Raw genomic sequence first — 20,684 nt, 5'->3', positions numbered from 1 at the left:
GTTTGGTACTAATACATTCCTTTAGCCTTTTTTTTTTTTTTTTTTTTGGTCTGGGATGCTCTTTACCTTCTGTTTTGAATGGTAGTGTTGCTGGACAGAGTAGTCTTGGATTCTTATCCTTGTTTATCATTACCTTGATTACTTCATGCCATTCCCTTCTGTAGTGTTTCTGTTGAGAAATCAGCTGATAGCCTTATGGGGGTTCCTTTGTAAGATAACCTGTTGCTTATCTCTTACTGCCTTTAAGATTCTCTTTTTGTCTTTAATTTTTGGCATTTTAATTATGTGTCTTGGTGTGGGCCTGTTAGGGTTCTTCTTATTTAGGGTTCTCTGTGCTTCTTGTACTTGTATACCTTTTTCCTTACCAAGTTATGGAAGTTTTCTGTCACTATTTCTTCAAACATATTCTCTAACCCTTGCTCATTTTCTTCTTCTTCTGGAACTCTTATGATGAGGATGTTGTTACGTTTTATACTGTCCCACGGTTCTCTTAAGCTGACTTCCTGGTTTTTAATTGTTTTTTTCTTTTTAGTTCTCTGATTATGTGATTTTTTTTCCACCCTGTCTTCTAATTCATTAATCTGGTCCTCAGCTTCCTCTACTCTGTTAGTTATTCCTTCTAAAATGTGTTCTTTATTTCTGCGGTCATTCTTCATTTCCAATTGGTTGCTTTTCAATGTTTTGGTATCTTTACTCATACTGTTGAGCTTGCTCATTATCATCACTCTGAACTCTACCTCTGATAACTTGCTTAACTGCATTTCACTTATCTCTTCTTTGGTAGAGCTTTCTTGTTCTTTCATTTGGGATTTGTTTCTTTGTTTCACCATTTTGGCTGTCTCAGTGGATTTTGGAGCCTGCCAAATTTTCCCTGTGGGTGTTGGTGTTCTGCTGGTTGTGGCTCCCTCTACTGGGTTTGGATGAGTGTGGGAACACCCATGTTAAACACCACCATCAAGTCTTACTTTCCTGGATAGAATTGTAAGCCCAGGAAAGGTTCAGTTATCCTCTAGGTTTTTGCCTGGAGGCTGTTAGTTTCAGTTACTTGATGAGCCTTGGGTTGTAGCCCTCAGCTGAATAAAAAAAATCTCTCAGGTGCTCAGGGTAAAAGGATTTCTAGCAGGTGGGGCAGATGCTTGTTGGCTGTTAAAGAGCCTCAATTTGCATTTCTCTAGCCTGGTGGGTGGTGGTAAATTCCTGAGGGAGGGGTTGTTGCTTCTCTCCAGAGCGCTTGGAAGGGGCTCTATGAGTAATATGGCTACTGTCCTGTGAGGGAGTGACTCAGCACAAACTCCCATTGCCCTCCCAGCTCTCCCAGCTCCCTAGTCTCCACACAATTCTAGTATGGTCCATCCTCCCCTGCCGGAGGCCAAGATGGGTGGCTGTAGCTAATTTACTGCTCTGTGCTGGCCCTCTGCACTGTGGAGCTGGCTTGGGATTTTAACCTGAGGAAGCTGCTCACAGCTATAACAGCTGCTGTCCATGGGTTCCCAGCCTGCCCTCTTGCACCTCTGCAGTTCCTACCAGGCTTGATTTAGTGTCTTTTTCCTGTCCTTGGTTATATGTCCCCTCAAGCTGCTTTTGTTTGTTTTTCCCAACGATTTGTCTTTATTTTAATTCTAATTCCAGTTTGGTCCTGGGAGATGGTCTATGTAGCTTCCATTTACTCTGTCGTCATTCTGGAATCTCAAGTGGCTTACTCTTAAGCCAAGAAGAGGTTAAGGTATTTTATAATTTAAAACAGGAATAAAGATAATTCAGTCTTTATCTTCCTCTTTAAGTTTTAATCGTTGATAAAAAAAAAATAATCTAGATGGTTTTCTGGCATTTAAAAGTGAGAGTGTGTCTCAATTCAGAATAAATTATACCCAAGAAAGAAAACGTTCCTTCTATATCTTAAAAACTAACTACTATTTGAATAATCTCAAATTAATTCCAGGCCTAAACAACTTCTACTAATCACTGACATTATTTTGTTTATAGTTTCAGCACTAAGTTATACACCCTGTATGAGGGAGGTTAAAAAATACAGTAGATGCCCCACAATCAGCTCTTCTTTAAGTTAAAAGTGGAATTACATATTTGTCATTAGCACTTAACTGTTGAGAGTACAGGATTAGACAAAGGTATGAGAGGTCATAAAATTCAAATGGTCAACTTATATCCATCAGGAATAATGTTTAGACACACACAAACAAAACAAAACAGAATGTGAACAGGCAATAAAAAGATTGGTGGAAGAAGTTAGGTATAAACAATATGGGTACAGAATTTTTCCTACCTATATCAAACTAAAACATTTGATCATTTAAATCATATAAGCTAAAAGAAAATATAGGTGAAAATCTAATCTCATCTCTGGGGTATAAACGTATTTTAGCAACTATAAAAGGGCTTACTATGTCTACCTGTAGTACAAATAGATTCACTCTGGCTACACGCAGCCTAGGTCCTGATTCACAGTACAAAAATCCATGACCAATGAGAAACTTCAAATCATTTAGGATGGTAACCAAAACCTACATGAGATTTCAACCTCAATATGCTTAAAGTGATAACCCTAAATTATCGGGTATTATATATACAACTTTAATTTATGAAAGATGAAAGAAATGTTCCCTTAGTGGTTAGCTGTCCTCCAAGACTAGAAAGGTGTAAAGTAAAATAAGGAGATAACAAGTAAATCAAATACATAGTAGGTGTGGGTAGGGTAGGTTTTAGTATATCCAGTTCCAGGTGGGGTGGGGTGGTAATAGATTAATACAACTATTTTCAAACTTTGAAAAACAATCTGGTATTATCCAGCAAAATGGAAGACAGACATACCCTACAACCTACCAAGTCCATTCAGGACAAATACAGCAAAGAAAATATCATACATGTGTACCAAGTATATGTAGAGAATTGAAATTATATAAAGTATGCTTTCTAAAATAATAAAATTAGACTAGAAATCAGTAACAAAATGATAACAGAAAACTCCAAACACTCAGAAATTATACTTCTAACTAAGCTGTGGTTCAAAGAGGAAGTTTAAAGGAAAATTAGAAATTAGTGTGAACCAGCCCTGGCCGGTTTGGCTCAGTGGTTGGAGCATAGGCTCTCGGACCAAAGAGTCGCGGGTTCCATTTAAGTCAAGGGCACATACCTCAGTTGTGGTTTGGTCCCTGGCCCTGGTCGGAGTTGTGCTGGAGGCAACCAGTCAATGCGTCTCTCTCACATTGATGTTTCTCTCTCTCTCTCTCTCTCTCTCTCTCTCTCTCTCTCTCTCTCCCTCCCCTCTCCCTCCCTCCCTCCCACTCTCTCTGAAGATAAATGGCAAAATATTCTCGGGTGAGGATTAAAAAAAAAGTGTGAACCAAATTAAAAAATTAAATACAACTATTAAATACAACTATATCAAAGTTTATGGCATGCATATAGGCAGTGCTTAGAGGGAAAGGTATAACACTAAGCGCTTATATTAGAAAACAAAAAAATCATTATCAATAATCTAAGCTTCCACCTTAACAAAGTAGAAAAACAAAATAAACCTAAATCAAGCAGAAAAAAAAGTAATGATATCAGACATCAATGAAAGTGTCAACAACAACAAAAATCAAGAAAATTAAAGAAACCAAGACTGATTCTTTGAAACTAATTCCTTGAAAATTACAAATTACCAAAGCTCAACAATGATTTAAACAGATGCCCTTTATAATCCTATAATTATTAAATAAATAGAATACATAGTTTAAAACTTTCCAAAGAGAAAATAACTTTTCTAGTCCCAGATGGTATCACTAGTAAATTCTATTAAACATTTAAAGAATAAATAAAACCAATTCTATATATTCTCTTCTGAAAATAGAAGGACCATTTCTCAATTCATTTGTAGGCCACTATTACCCTGATATCAAAATTAGACAAAAACATTACAAAAGAAAACTATAGACCTATCTCTCTCATGAACACAGGTGCAAAATCCTCAACAAAATATTCAGAAATCAAATCCAGCAATATGTAAGAAGAATACACACCACAACCAACAGCAAATTATCCAAGCAATGCAAAGCTGGTTCAATATTCAAAAATCAATCAATGTAATCCATGACATTAACAGTCTAAAGAAAAAAAGACACATATGATCTTATCACTTGATACAGAAAAGGCATTTGACAACAATAAACTCTCAGCAAACTGAGAATAGAAAGGAACTTCCCTAACCTAATAAAGAACATCTATAAGAAAGCTACAGTCTGCCCTTTGGCCTGCGGTCCAGAGAGACCCGGGTTCGGTTTCCGCTAAGGGCACGTACCTCAGTTGCAGTTTGTCCCCGGCCCTGGTTGGGTCGTGCGGGTGGCAACCACTCGATGTGTCTCTTTCACGTCGATATTTCTCTCTCTCTCTCTCTCCTTCCCACTCTATCTGAACAAAAAATGGAAAAATGTCCTCAGGTGAGGATAAAAACAAACAAACAAAAAGCTATAGTCAACATCATATTTAATGGTGAAAGACTGAATGCATTCCTGATAGATTTGGAACAAGAAAAAGATGTGGACTATCACTACTCCTACTCAGTGTGGTACTGGAAGTAGTAGGAAGAAATATAGCTGTCCCTCTTCAAAGACAACAGTATTGTTTACATAAGAAAATCTCCAGGAATCTATAATAAATATTCATATAACTAATAAGTAAATTTAACATAGTCCCACACACAAAACAATCATATGTCTATATACTAGCATTGAGCCAAAATCTAAAATATCATTTATAATAGTTGCAAAACATGAAATATTTATATGTAAATCTAACAAAAGATATACAGGATTTGCATGCTGAAAATTACAAAACACTGATGAAGAAAATCAAAGAATAACTAAATAAATGAAGAAATACTGCATATTCGTAGACTGGAAGACTAACATAATAAAAATGTTAGTTCCACCAAAACTGATTCTACAAGGTTTTTTGTTGTTCTTAGTTTATTTTGTTCATTAGATTCCACATATAAGTGAAATCATATGCTACTTGTCTTTCCCTGACTGGCTTATTTCACTTAGCATTATACTCTCTAGGTCCACCCACATTGTCACAAAAGGTAAAATTTCCTTCTTTTTTACAGCCAAGTAGTATTACATTGTGTAAATGTACCACAGCTTTGTATCCACTCATATACTGGTGGGCACTTGGGCTGCTTCCAAATCTTGGCTATTGTAAATAACACTGCAGTGAACATAGGGGTGTATATATTCTTTCGAATTAGTGTTTCAGGCTTCTTTAGATATACTCCCAGAAGTGGATCATGAGGCAGTTCCTTTTTTTTTGGTACATGCCTCTAGCGGGAACCGAACCCAGGACTCTCTGGTCTGCATGCCAATGCTCCAACCACTGAGCCAAACCAGCCAGAGCCCTTTTTTTTTTTAATCCTCACCCAAGGACATATTTTTATTGATTTTAGAGAGAGAGGAAGGGGGAGAGAGAGAAACATCGATGTGAGAAAGAAACATTGATTGGTTGCCTCTCCAATGCGCCCAATAGGGGATCAAACCTGCAACCTAGGCATGTGCCCTGATGGAATCAAACTCACAACCTTTAGGTGTACAGGACAAAGCTCCAATCAACTGAGCATCCCCCACCAGGGAATTTTTAATTTTTTGAGGTAACTTCATACTGCTTTCCACAGTGGCTGCACCACTCTACATTCCTGATTCTACAGGTTTAATGCAATTATAATAAAAATATCGCCCAAAATTTTTTGTAGATATAAACAAGCTGATTCTAAAATCTATACAGAAAGACCAAAAAACGAAACTATTTAAAAAGAAAAAGTCGGAAGATTCACATTACACAATTTTATGGTAATCAAGGCACTGTGACATTGGCAAAGAGAAAGATACACTGATTAATGGGACAGAACAGAGAAACCAGAAATAGATCCACATAAATATAGCAAATTGATTTTTGACAAAGGTGCCAAGGCCATTCAATGAAGGAGGATTTTTACAACAAATGATGTTAGAACAATTGGACATCTGTACATAGGAAAAAATGTAAGAAATTGCCTCATGGCTTCCCATTAGAATGCAATTAGAAAGAAATGTAAGTGTTGAATTAACATGGTCTACTAGGCCCTGTATGATTACAGTCTTCTTACCTCTCCTAACCACTCCCTAGCCACCCAGTTTTCTTTCTAATCCCTAAGCATGCCAAGCTCTTTCCCACCACAGGACTTTGCCTTTGCTAAATGTTCTTTGCTGGAATTTTCTTCCTCCAGATTATACATGACCCAGTCTTTATAACATTCATGTGTCAGTTAAAACATCCCCTCTTCAAAGAGAGCTTTCCCTGACCACCATACCTAAAGCACCACCTCCACCACCCAGGCACTAGTATCCCTTCATACCATATTCTGTTTCACAGTCTTCTTGCATCACAGTACTTAGAACTACCTGACATTATTTCACTGTTTTTTTTTATTTATCTGTGCTAGAATTTTTTAAAGCTCCATCAGAGCAAAAACCTTATGTGTCTCATTCACAGTATTGATGACAGTACCTAGAACAAAACCTGGAACATTTGATTGTGCCCAATAAATATTGTTAAATAAAGATGACATTTAAGATGGATTGTGGTGGGGAGGGGAGAGAAATCAACCTTGTCAATAGAAATCAACAGAGGAGAAAAAGAAATCAAACAAGTTCTATCCAGAGCTTCCATATAGTTGGAAGGTACCCTTAAGATTTCATCTCATTTTTATTAATCTGATGCATGAATATACTTTTTAAATATTCCTAGTCTTTTCTTGAACACTTACTTCCCTTGGCAAACCATTCTCACAAACTAACCAATTCTGATTCAAGCAACTTTAAATGATCAAAAGACTTTCTCATCTTAATTCAAAAACTGTTATTTACATATTAGTCTTAGTTCTGACCCCAGAAGTTCTCACAAAAATAGCAAATTTAATACCTTTCGCATGTGGCAGGCTGTCAGATATATGAAAACAGCTACATTCTCCTAAATGTAATTTTTTAAATAAATAAGTAACTGCCCTGGCCGGTTTGGCTCAGCGGTTAGAGCGTCGGCCTGCGGTCCTGAGAGACCCGGGTTCGGTTCCCGCTGGGGGCACGTACCTCGGTTGCAGTTTGTCCCCGGCCCTGGTTGGTCGTGCGGGTGGCAGCCACTCGATGTGTCCCTTTCACATCGATGTTTCTCTCTCTCTCTCTCTCCCTCCCACTCTATCTGAACAAAAAAATAGAAAAAGGTGTCCTTGGGTGAGGATAAAAAAAAAATAATAATAAGTAACATTATGGACGTGCCTGCTGGGCTCTGGGCTAAGTACTTTATATGAATCATGCATTCACTCCTCACAACTATGATAAAGTTAGTATGACTGTGCCTACTTTATAAATCAGAAAACTGAGGTCTGGATTCGATAATGTACCTAGGTCATCAAACTAGAAAGTGAATTCAAACACAAAGCAGTCCAATTCCAAAGCCTGTATTTTTAACTGTAAGCCTCACTCTCTAAATTACTCCTGTTCTTGCTATAATTTGTACTATGTCACTATGTGCAAATCACTCAATAGTCATGTTAAGGCAAAGACGCTGACCCCAATATCTTCTACCTAATGATGAAGGCAATATTGATGTTCATGCATTTATAAGAGCCATGATATAATGCAAGACAATAAATAAGAAGATAAGCAGTGTAAAAATTAGCATTTCTCTGCAAGTATCAATTTACTGTTTCATTTTTATGGCCTATTATTCTTCTTTGTTCAGCATAAACTCCAAACTGAAATAATTTCCAGTTCTGAGCACACTATATCAATACTCCTCTGTCTCTGTTTACTTTATTTTCCATTCCTAAATTGCCATTCCTCGACTTCTACAGAGACTGATATCTTCTGAGTCTTAAAAAGCTAAATGTGCTGGGTATATTTTATTTGCTCCCTCTAGATCCATTTTCCACTTTTCTCCACTCCATTCTGTGCCTCCAAAAGGCTGTCCCAAATAGACTAGATCAACAGTCTCTTTAGCCCTACCTTCCGGGTAGATTCAGCCAACGGAAGACACTGGCAGGAGACTTAAGACAAGAAGAGAGAGCCTGGGGCATTTACTCCCCCAGCTCATACCTAAAGTCACCTCTTGTTAGCAACATCCCTCTACCAGAGGTCATTGCTTCTGTCAAATGGACCTCTACAAAGCTACACTCTGAGTCTTGACAATAACTCCCCATCTCCACCTTTACATGTCTACAACCCATTGTTGCTCACCAGATACTTTATCATCCCATTGTTGTTTCCCTAAATTCTTCCTACTCTTTCCTAAGTCACCCCGTCATTAAACTTGTCCAAGTTTACTCATTTGTGTGCATCATCTATTTTCTGCTGGACCCTCAGTGGCACAGCACTACTCTTTCCCTAACACTTCTCTGTATTTTGTTTATACCTTCCTCTGAATTTTGCTTTAAACTGCTCTTTTAAAAAATCTTAATAAAAAAAAATACTTTAACCAAATGAGGACCCTAAAGATTCCACACATGAAAAAAAAAAGTTCAGAAAAACAAATTCAGAATGCAGACTGGTGCAGCCACTATAGAAAACAATATGGAGTTTCCTCAAAAAGTTAAAAATTTTAACTGCATTTGATCCAGTGATTGCACTTGTAGAAATATACCCTAAGCAGCCTGAAACACCAATCAGAAAGAATATATGCACCCCTATGTTCATAGCAGCACTATTTACAATAGCTAAGATCTGAAAACAGCCCAAGTATCCATCAATAGATGAGTGGACAAAAAAGCTGTGATACGATTACACAATGGAGTACTATGCAGCTGTAAGGAAGAAAGATCTCTTACCCTTTGAGATGACATGGAAGGACCTGGAGAGCGTTATGCTAAGCAAAATAAGCCAATCAGAGAAAGACAAATATCACATGATCTCACTTACTTGTGGAATATAATGAACAATATAAGCTGATGAGCAAAATAGACCCAGAGACATGGAAGTAGGGAACAAACTAACAAACCTCAGAGGGAGGTGGGCTGGGAGGGCGGAAAGAGATAAACCAAAGAATTTATATGCCTATATACATAACCAATGGACAAAGACAACAAAACTGTGAAGGTGGGGGAGGCGGGGAACGGGAACAGAGAGGAGGGTGTCAATGGGGGGAAAAGGAGAAACATCTGTAACAAAAATAAACAAACAAATGTTTAAAAAACTCAGGAGAGCTTCAAGATATAAAAATCAACACAAAAATTAGTTATAATTCTAATGAACAATTCAAAAATGAAATCAAGAAACAATTCTATTTACAATAGCATCAAAAAAAAACTTAGTAATAAACTTGACAAAAGAGGTAAAAGACATACACTAAAAACTACAAAATGTTGCTGAAAAAAATTAAAACAGATAAACAGAAATACGTCCCATGTTAATGGATTGTAAGACTTACTATTGTAAAGATGTCTATGCTACGCAAAGCAATCTGTGAATTCAATACAATCCCTGTCAAAATTCCAACAATGATTATGCTAAGTGAAATAAGTCACTGGCAAAAAAGATAAATACTGTATGATTCCACTTATATGAAGTAGCTACAGTCGAATTCATGCAAACAGAAAGCAGAATGATGGTTACCTGGGGTTGGAGGAAAAGAGAATGGAGAGTTACTGTTTAATGGGTATAATAGAGTTTTGGTTTAGGAAGAAAAAAAAATTTTTTCTAGAAATGGATTGTGGTGATGGTTGCACAAATTAATGACACTAAACCATATACTTAAAAATGGTTGAAATAGTAAATACTATGTTATATATATTTTACCTGTATAATATATTTAATGTATAACCTTTTGTGATTATACATTCCCAGGACATATATTTTATCCCACCCCCAACTCCCCTGTGCCAAAGTCAAGGCAGGCATCCCAGTTCCATAGCCATATTTACTTCTCATTTACCCTTACACTGAGGGAATAGCACTTTGGGGCCTCAGCTTTATGCAGAGGTTTCCTATTCAATTCCTGACTTCAGATACACCTAGGTTTTTATTTCTTGAATCTAGCCATACCTAACAGAAGCAAATGTTCAAGGTCTCTAAGAATGGTCAGAAACTCTTCAAGTGAAAGCTGGTTTTATTTTTACTTGCTTACCTCTTCAGATTCTTACTGAAGGAGAGCAGACTATGCCACCCCAAAATATGCCACTTTGGCATACTGATTATTTTGAATTAAAGGTATTTGAGAAACAGCCAATGCAAGGATGCTCTGACCCTCTTTTGTCTCCTGCTGAAAGCAGGGGATAAATCTCCTATGTAAAGATAACTTCCCCTATACCTGGAGGGCAACAGACATCCTTATCCCCACAGCTAGGGAATTTAGAGCCAAGAAGGTATAAATAAACCTTGTCGCTTCATCAATTTATTAACCCAAGCCCAAACCACTTTCTCTTGTCAATTATTCTTTGTTTCTTTGTCTCATAGGTATAAAAATAAAAGATTGCTGGTTCAGTCACTTCGTTGAGTCTCATATTTTTCTCCTGGGATCTGTCTTATGTCAATTTCATTATTAGGCCAGCCAAAAAACCTGAAAGGAAAAAAGGAAAAGATTTTCTTCCTCTATACTATTTTAATTTCTTTTTGGCTATCATATTTTTTTTATCAATGATTCCTTTCAAAAGACATTCTAATAAGTTTAAACCTATAGTTTAGTTGTTTCAACTGGGAGAGTTTTTTTTTTTTTAATTATTTTTTTTTATCCTCACTGGAGGACATTTTTGCATTATTCTTCAGATAGAGCGAGAGGGAGAGGGGGGGAGGAAGAGAGAGAGAGAAACATCTACGATGTAAGAGAGACACAATGAGTGGTTGCCACCCACTTGACCCCAACTGGGGCCGGGGACAAACTGCAACCAAGGGACATGCCCTTAAGTAGGAATCAAACCTGGGACTCTCCAGGCCATGGGCCGATGCTCTAACCACAGAGCAAAATCGGCCAGGGCTCACCTGGGAGAGTTTTTATAGGCTTATACTGAAAATGGCACGTAGCATATTATGGTATTTTCTGTGTACTAGCTAAGTTATTTGGGGATATTTAGTTCACTCCTTTGCCTTAGTTCCAAGCTGCAAAACAGGATCCCAACACTTAACTTCATAGGATTGTTGAGACTAGCACACAGTGAGTACTTGGTAATTATTACATCTTTTAATAATCCCTCCTTTCTGATCCTGAGTTACATTGCCTATATTATTTTACCACTGATACTGACATTTCTGGTACAGAATTTAGGCATCTTTTTTAGTTGTTATTATTGATTGGTGACTAAAAGTGAAATATTGATTGTTTGATTCCGTATGTTTTTTGTGACTTTGTGGTCTGTTAAGAAATATTTACCTACATACTTAAGGTAAGGTGAAGATTATGATAAAAAAAAATTTTGAAAATTGCTTTTTAAGGTCACAGAAGTGAAATTTTTAAATTCATTTTTTATTTGTTTTATATCAGTAGGAAACTTTCAGTGAAGATTCCAGTCAGCCCTCGCTTATCGTGGTTAATCAGTTCCAGACTCTACCGCAATAAATGAATCTCCCAGAAGCAGGATTCTTCATTCATTCACAGTCGTCCCTCACCACTTCCCGCTTCGATTTCTGCGGCTTCACTCTATCGCGAAAGTCGAAGCGCAAAGTGGCAAGGGACGACTATAAAGCCCAACTGTTCCTTTTTAAGACTTTCTGAATCTCATTCTGGAAAGGTTTAGTTAGTTGATCCTTCCATAATGCTCCCAGGGTACCTTATCTATACCTCTGCCTATCACTGAATTGTAATGATTCATTTACATTCTCTCTCTCCAGTAGCGTGTGATTGCCTTGCAATACAGACTCTTCTGCTTGTTGTATTAGTATCTCCAGGGCCTGGCATATATAAAAGACAATTAGTAAATGCATGTTAATGTTGAGCAAACTAGTTTTTACTACTTTCCTAAAATGACTCTTTAGATATTTGAAATGTGCTCTCTCTCTGTTGTTCCTTTGACAGTAATTCTATTTCTATTCTCTATATACTTACTGATGAACAGGAGCAGCAAACAGCAAGCTATGGGGGGGAAACTGACAAATCCACCTGTAAAGTGAGATTTTTTTTTTATCTTCACCCGAGGACATTTTTTCATTTTTTGTTCAGATAGAGTGGCAGGGAGAGAGAGAGAGAGAAACATCAACGTGAAATGGACACATCGAGTGGTTGCCACCCACACGACCCAACCAGGGCTGGGGACAAACTGCAACTGAGGTACATGCCCTTAGAGGGAACCAAACCCGGGTCTCTCTGGACAGCAGGCCAACACTCTAACTGCTAAGCCAAACCGGCCATGGCTAAAGTGAAATTTTTAATACCCTCTCCAGTTACTGATGCATCAAGAAGATAAATAAGTCAGTGAGGACACAGAAGCCCTGACAAGGGCAACTTTTATCTACCAGACAGCTAACAAAAACTCAATCTAAAAAGTAAAATATACATAGTACTTTCAAGCACATAAAACATTTATGAAAACCGACCATGTCAGGCCATATATATTCCTTGCCCACAAGGCAATTAAATTAGAAATCAACAACAGTGAAATAACTAGAAAACCTGAATATGATTATATATTTTTAAAGTCTAAACAACTCATTAGTCAAAGGAGAAATCAAAACAAAAATTAGAAAATACTTCAGATTGTATTGCTCCTCAATAGCTGCTATAAATTTGAATCTGAATTTTTGATAGCCAAGACAATATAGACAAAATATTTAACCAAGGAGTTCAAAATAAAATCATCTCAATTACCTATTTTTCATTTATATGTAGCAATTACTTTTTTAAATCCTTTAATTTTATCTAGGAGGATAATCATTCTGTGAGCATCCATAGCTAAGTCACAAAAAACTTCAAAAGTTAAAAAAAAAACTTCATCCCTGAGAAGTGAGAGAAAAAGCTCTAAAAACACAGAAGCAACAGTTCTGTACTCTTTGAACAATCTTTACCACTGCATGAACTTTTATTAACAGTCAATAATCAAATGTATTCCAATCCTGGATAGTTACTGCCTCTGATGATCTGATCTTTTTTTTTTTTTATCCTCACCGGAGGACATTTTTCCATATTTTGTTCAGATAGAGTGGGAGGGAGAGAGAGAGAGACATCGACGTGAAAGGGACACATCAAGTGGTTGCCATCCGCACGACCCAACCAGGGCTGGGGTCAAACTGCAACCAAGGTACATGCCCTTAGCGGGAACCGAACCCGGCAGGCCGGCGCTCTAACTGCTGAGCCAAACCGGCCAGGGCTGATCTGATCTTTTTGTAATGAAACTATAAAGTGCAACATTTTTAAAAATCAGATAAATAGGGACTCTGATTTTATCATCACGTTTACATTTTTGTCAAGTCCAAGGACAGCCAGCTAAGACATGTATACTCCAAAAAAGTCCAAAGTAATAACTTCTGCTGGCATCTCTTTTTCTGAGTCTCCAATTCCCTCACTGATCTTCACCCAAATAGTAAAAGTAATAAAATTGCAACAGAGTTTACTATTATCAATGTCACTCTCATTACGGTTCTTACAGATCAAATAAGATTCATTAGCTGAGACTTAATTCCTGGCTCCTCTCCAAATCCGCCAATTCCCTGGTCTGTTCTTCAGCCAATGTTCTTGAGGAAACGCTCCTCCTCGTGCAGCACGGCGGTGGCACTGACATAGAGCAGGGCGGCCTGCAGCAGCGAGTATAGGGTATAAACGCCATTGTCACCGGGAACCACCCCGAGAGCCAAATAATTTGTGGGCAGCCACCACAGGGAACGTGGCGCCACCACGGCCGGCGCTCTCATACATATATTGAAACTTGATATATGATAGAGGGAACAGTGCCGATAAGTGGATAATAAACTTTTCAATAAACTGTGTTGACATAACAGGATATCCATATAAATAAAAATACGAGATTAGATTTCAAGATGGTGACAGAGTAGGTGGAAGCTACATTCACCTCCTCCCAGAACCAAAATGGAATTACAACTAAATTAAAGAACAAAATCATGCTGGCCGGTGTAGCTCAGTGGATTAAGTGTTGTCCCATGGACTGAGAGGTCCCAGTTTGATTCGCAGTCAGAGCACATGCCCAAGGTTGCAGGCTTGATCCCCAGTAGGGGGCATGCAGGAGACAAATCAATGTTTCTCTTTCACTTCAATGTTTCTATCTCTCTCCCCCTTCTTCTCTCTCTAAAAAATCAATTTTAAAAAAAAAAAAAAAAACATTAAAAAACAAACAAATCATCATCCTGAATAACCAACTGAAGACTAAAGAGAAGTCTTATAATCAAAGATTTACTGAAGAAGCCACATCAACACCGGTAGAAAAGGCAGATATATGAAAAGGGTTAGCTCTGCTCCCAAAAACAGAGGGTATCTCAGCTTCAGGGGTTTCCACCAGAGAAGCGTGGAGTCTAAATCCCAAGCTAGGCTCCTCAACCCATAGCACCAAAGTCAGGTAAAAGCGCCCACATAAAATCAGGCTGTGAAAAGCAGAAGGGTTTATGTCTGAAAGGGAGACAGAGCCCGTTGGAGATATAGACACCCTCTTTAAGGGCCAACACATACAATTTCATTCACAGCCACTCACCCAGGGCTCTTGCAGAGGAAGGGCAGAGAGGACTAGAGTCACCTGAGAAGAGCAAGGAGTATATGGCTCTCGGGGTTTGAGGGACAGCTGCCAGGATCCCTGTGCTGAGTCATTCTCCAAAACTACAGTCACCCTCTTTCTTGGGTGGAGCACAACCCTCCCTGTGGCATCAGCCTAGGGGAAAGCAATTACCCCAGATTCTAGACTCCTTGTTGCCCCACCCTGTGGAACTTAGGACCTGCTGTGGAGTCAGCTGCCTTGGCCAGGGGTAGATGTCTGGGCAGATTCAGGGGGCAGCAGTGATTAAGTTATGTGGTTTTGAGGTGGGGGCCATTTCCCCCACTTTCCCGTGAACTTGACTGGCAATCCCCACTCACCAGAGATCTGCTAGAACCACCTTCAGGCTTCCGATAGACCCACCCTCCAAACTCTGGCTCTGGCTTCAAAGGCCCCACTCACCCACCTCCTAGTGGCTCCATCTTGCTGAATTTGGATAAATCTAGGACAGATTAAGTCCTCTGGTTCTGGGGTGGGGACCACACCCACCCTGTTCCCTGAAGCCTAAACTACACTGCCTTCTCACAAGTAATCCTCTAGCCCCTTCATCCCAACTCTGCCAGAGGCTTTTTCAGTGAATGAGCCTAACAGGCAAATGGCAGACAGAGGCATATCTTGTCAGGGTGCCTTGGGACATTTGCTGACCTGTCTCTGGGCCCAGTTCTGGTAAAAGCCATCCTCAGTGTGCAGTTTGGTTCTTCCCACACATGCGCCCAAGCCCAATAAGGCAGCCATAAACTGGATTATTTGTAGCTCCAAACAGATTGCTGATGGCCAGGCACAGACAGCACCTGGCATTAGCCTACACCAAATTCCCTCCCAAGAAGCCCAGAACCAACACACCCATTGGCAACCTTCAGACAACATCAGAGCAGGATCCAATAAGCTTCATAAACAGCATATCAATAGGGAGATCTTAGCAGGCACTAAACCCTGATGAGGTGTATTCCACTTCATGTCGTTAGTACCAGCACAGCAGTTTGCATGCCATGGTCAGAGTTGAACTGCACAGTTGGCCAGCCTGAAGGATGATCCCACATACATACTGACCTACAGCAATCAAGAGTCAATTACAACAGGAGGGCCTACATAACCTATATAAGGGATATTCTTAGAACACCAAGCTCCAGTGATCAAGGACACTGCACCACTGGGTCCCATAAGACACCTACTACATAAGGCCATCCTATAAACACTGTGAGTCATAGAAGACCTATCTAATACATAGAAACAAACACAAAGAGGCAGCCAAAATGGGGAGACAAAAACAAGCAGAAGAATTCTCCAGAAAAAGAGCTAAATAAAATGGAGGCAAGTAATGAATCAGACATAGAATTCAAGTAAATGGTTATAAGAATGCTCAAGAAACTCAGGGAGAACTACAACAGCATGAAAAAGGACATATAAACCATGAAAAAGAACCAGTTGGAAATGAATACCATTTTTGACACCAAGAATACATTGAAAGGAATAAAAAGTAGGTTGGATGAAGCAGAGGATCAAATCAGCGATTTGGAAGACAAGGTAGAAAAAAAACACCCAATCAGAGCAACAAAAAAATAAAAATAAAAATAAAAAGAATGAGGACAGTTTAAGGGACCTTTGGAACAACATGAAGCATAGCAACATCTTCATAGGGGTACATGAAGGTGAAGAGAGAGAGCAAGAAATCGAAAACCAATTTGAAGAAATAATGACCAAAAACATCCCTGAACTGGTGAAGGGAAAATACCCACAAGTCCAGGAAGGACAGAGAGTCCCAAACAAGACAAAGTTAAAAAGGCTCACACCAAGACACATCATAATTAAAATGGCAATGGTTAAAGATGAGGAGAGAATCTTAAAAGCAGCAAGAGAAAAGCAGTTAGTTTCCTACAAGGGAGCTCCCATAAAACTGTCAGCTGATTTTTGCAACAGAAACATTTCTTGCCAGAAGGGATTGGCATGAAATATTCAAAGTGATGAAAAGCAAGGACCTACAAACCAAGACTATTTTATCCAGCAAGGCTGTCATTTAAAATTGAAGAAGTAAAGAATTTCCTAAGCAAGAAAAAGCTAGAGGAGTTTGTTCTAATCAAACCAATATTACAAGAAATGCTGAAAAGGGGGTAGAAGAGGAAGAGAAGGAAAAAAAGAGGAACACAGTTAAAAGAATAAAATGGCAATAAAATACCTACCTATCAATAATCACTTTAAATGTAAATGGCTTAAATGCTCCAATCAAAAGACACTAACTAGTGAATGAAATAAAAAGCAAGACCTATATATATGGCATCTACAAGAGACCCACTTCAGAACAAAAGATACACACAAACTATAAGTGAAAGGATGGAAAAAGACTGCATACAAATGGAAATAAAAAGAAAGAGCTGGGGTAGCAATACTTCTATCTGACAAAAAGACTTTAAAACAAAGGCTATATATAGTAAGAGACAAAGAAGGACACTACATAACGATAAGGAAGCAATCCAACAAGAGAATATAACCCTTGAAAACATTTATGCACCCAACAAATAAAATTATGTAAAGTACAATGAACATAAAGAAAGAGATTGATAGTAATACTGTCAAAGTAGGGGATTTTAACACCCCGTTGACATCAGTGGATAGATCTTACATACATAAAATCAACAAGGAAACAGTGGCATTAAGTGACACACTAGATCAGATGGATTTAATTGATATCTTCAGAGCATTTCACCCCAAAGCCGCAGAATAGTCATTCTTTTCGAGTGTACATGGAACATTTTCTAGGATAGACCACATTAGGACACAAAACAAGTCTTAATAAATTTTAAAAGATTGAAATTATATGAAGCATCTTCTCTGACCATAATATGAAAATAGAAATCAATCACAAGAAGAAAAAAAAAACAAACAAAAAAAAAAAACACACACTGAAAAACACACAAACACATGGAGGCTAAATAACATGTTACTAAATAATAAATGTGTTAAGAATGAGGTCAAGAATACCTTGAAATAAATTAAAATGACAGCACAAAAACTCAAAATCTATGGGACACAGAGAAAGCAGTCTAAGAGGGAAATTCATAGCATTACAAACCTACCTTAACAAGAAAAATTTCAAATGAACACTCTAACTTTACACTTAAAGGAACTTGAAAAAGAACAAACAAAGCCTAAAGTGAGTAGAAGGAAGAAAATAATAAAGATCAGAGCAGAAATTAACCAGATAGAGTTTAAAAACACCAATACAAAAAAGGTCAATGAAACTAAGAGCTGGTTCTTTGAAAAATAAATAAGACTGACAAACCTTTAACCAGACTCATAAAGAGAGAGAGAAAAAGACCTAAATGAATAAAATAACAACTGACACCAAAGAAAATATTACAACTATATGCCAACAAATTGGATAATCTGGAAGAAATAGATAAATTCCTAGAAACATATAATCTTCTAAAACTGAACCAGGAAGAAATCAGAGAATCTAAATAAATTACAACTAGTGAAATTACTGCAGTAATTTAAAAAAAAACTCCTAAAAAATTAAAGTCCTGGACCAGATGGTTTCACAGGCGAATTTTATCAAAAATTCAAGGAACTAACACCTATTCTCAAACTATTCCAAAATATTCAAAAGGAGGGAAGACTCCAAAGCTCATTTTACAAGGCCAGCATTATCCTAATTTCAAAACCAGATAAACACTACAAAGAAAGAAAATCATAGGCCAATATCCCTGACGAACATAGATACTAAAATCCTCGACAAATTATTAGCAAACTGAATCCAAAAGTACTCTTAAAAAGTCATATGCCATGATCAAGTGGAATTTATTCTGGATGCAAGGTTTGTGTAATATCCACAAATCAATAAACGTGATATACCACATTAACAAAATGAAGGCTAAAAACATGATCATATCAATAGATGCAGAAAAAGCATTTGATAAAATCCAGCATCCATTTATGATAAAAACTCTCAGCAAAGTGAAAATAGAGGGAACATACCTCAACGTAATAAAGGCAATATATGATAAGCCCATAGCCAAAATCATACCCAATAGGCAAAAACATAAAGAGTTTCCCCCTTAAGATCAGGAACAAAACATGTCTGTTTTCACCACTCCTATTCAACAGAGTACTGGAAGTCCTAGCCACAGTGATCAAACAAGAAGAAAGAAAAGGCATCCAAATTGAAAAGGAAGAAGGAAAACTGTCATTATTTGCAGATGACATGATACTGTATATAGAGAACCCTAAAGAGTACACCAAAAAAATACCAGAACTGATAAATGAATTTAGTCAAGTAGCAGGATGCAAAATAAATATCCAGAAATCAGTTTCATTTTTATACACCAATAATTAACTCTCAGAAAAGGAAACAAAGAAAACAATCCCATTTACAATTACTTCTAAAAATAAATATAAAATACCTAGAAATAAATTTAACCAGGGATGTAAAAGACCTGTACTTGGAAAATTATAAGACACTGAAGAAAGAAATTAAAGATACAAATAAGTGGAAACATATACTGTGTTCATGGATAGGAAAAAATAACATCAGTAAAATGTCCATACTACCCAAAGCAATCTATAGGTTCAACACAATTCCCATCAAAATACCAATGTTGTATTTCACAGAACCAGAATAAATATTCAAAAAATTTATATGGAACCAAAAGACCCTGAATAGCCACAGCAATCTTGAGAAAGAAGAACAAAGTTGGAGAAATCAAAATACCTAATATCAGCCCTGGCCAGTTTGGCTCAGCGGTTAGAGCGTCGGCCTGCAGTCCAGAGAGACCCAGGTTCGGTTCCCGCTAAGGGCATGTACCTCAGTTGCAATTTGGCCCTGGTTCTGGTTGGGTTGTGCGGGTGGGCGGCCACTCAATGTGTCAGTGTTTCTTTCTCTCTCTCTCTCTCTCTGTCTCTCTCTCTCTCTCTCTCTCTCTCTTCCTCTCTCTCCCTTCCACTCTATCTGAACAAAAAATGAAAAAATGTCCTCGGTGAGGATAAAATAAATAAACAAACAAACAAACAAACAAATGAGAGTACATCAAACTAAAAAGTTTTTGCACAGCAAAGAAAACCATCAAAATTAAAAGACAACCCACTGATGGAAGAATATATTTGTCGATACATCTGATAAAGGTTTAATACCCAAAATATATAAGGAACTTATAAAACTCAACACCAAAAAACAACAACAACAACAAAAAAAAACGGTCCAATTAAGAAGTAGGCAAAGGACCTGAAAGAGGCACTTCTCCAAAGAGGACATACAGTTGGTCAAGATATATGAAAGGATGCTCACTGTTACTAACCATCAGAGAAATGCAAATTAAAACCACAATGAGCTATCACCTTACATCTGTCACAATGGCTATCAACAGTAAATCAACAAACAAGTGTTGGTGAGAATGTGGAGAAAAGGGAACCCTCATGTGCTGTTGGTGGGAATGCAGAATGGTGCAGCCACTGTGGAAAGAAGTATGGAGTTACCACAAAAAAATAAAAAATGGCCCTGGCCGGTTTAGCTCAGCGGTTAGAGCGTCGGCCTGCGGTCCGGAGAGACCCGGGTTCGGTTCCCGCTAGGGGCACGTACTTGGGTTGCAGTTTGTCCCTGACCCTGGTTGGTCGTGTGGTGGCAGCCCACTCGATGTGTCCCTTTCACATCGATGTTTCTCTTTCTCTATCTCTTCCTCTCTCTCCCTCCCACTCTCTGTACAAAAAAAATGTCCTCGGGTGAGGATAAAAAAAATAAATAAATAAAAAATGGAACAGCCTTATTACCCAGCAATTCTACTTCTGGAACTATATCCCAAGAAACCCAAAACACCAATTTGAAAGAATATATGCACCCCCTATATTCACTGCAATGTTATATACAATAGCCAAGATTTGGAAGCAGCCCAAATGCCCGTCAGTAAATGTGTGGATAAAAATGCCGTGGTATAGTTACACAATGGAATACTACTGGACGATAAAAAAGAAAGAAATCTTACCCTTCGTGACAGTA

The 20,684-nt window shown here is 38.0% G+C and overlaps 1 protein-coding gene and 1 pseudogene across 2 annotated transcripts in view; both read right to left on the bottom strand.

The window, feature by feature from the left end:
• PDE3B (phosphodiesterase 3B) overlaps nucleotides 1–20,684 on the bottom strand; it is a 162,922-nt gene that overhangs the window by 133,009 nt on the left and 9,229 nt on the right. The gene's annotated exons all lie outside the window — the stretch shown is intronic.
• On the bottom strand, nucleotides 13,277–14,081 carry LOC118627526 (annotated as a pseudogene).

Source organism: Molossus molossus, unplaced genomic scaffold, assembly GCF_014108415.1.
Source record: "Molossus molossus isolate mMolMol1 unplaced genomic scaffold, mMolMol1.p scaffold_m16_p_13, whole genome shotgun sequence".
Lineage (NCBI taxonomy): Eukaryota > Metazoa > Chordata > Mammalia > Chiroptera > Molossidae > Molossus > Molossus molossus.
This window is presented reverse-complemented; position numbering and strand designations above follow the sequence as displayed.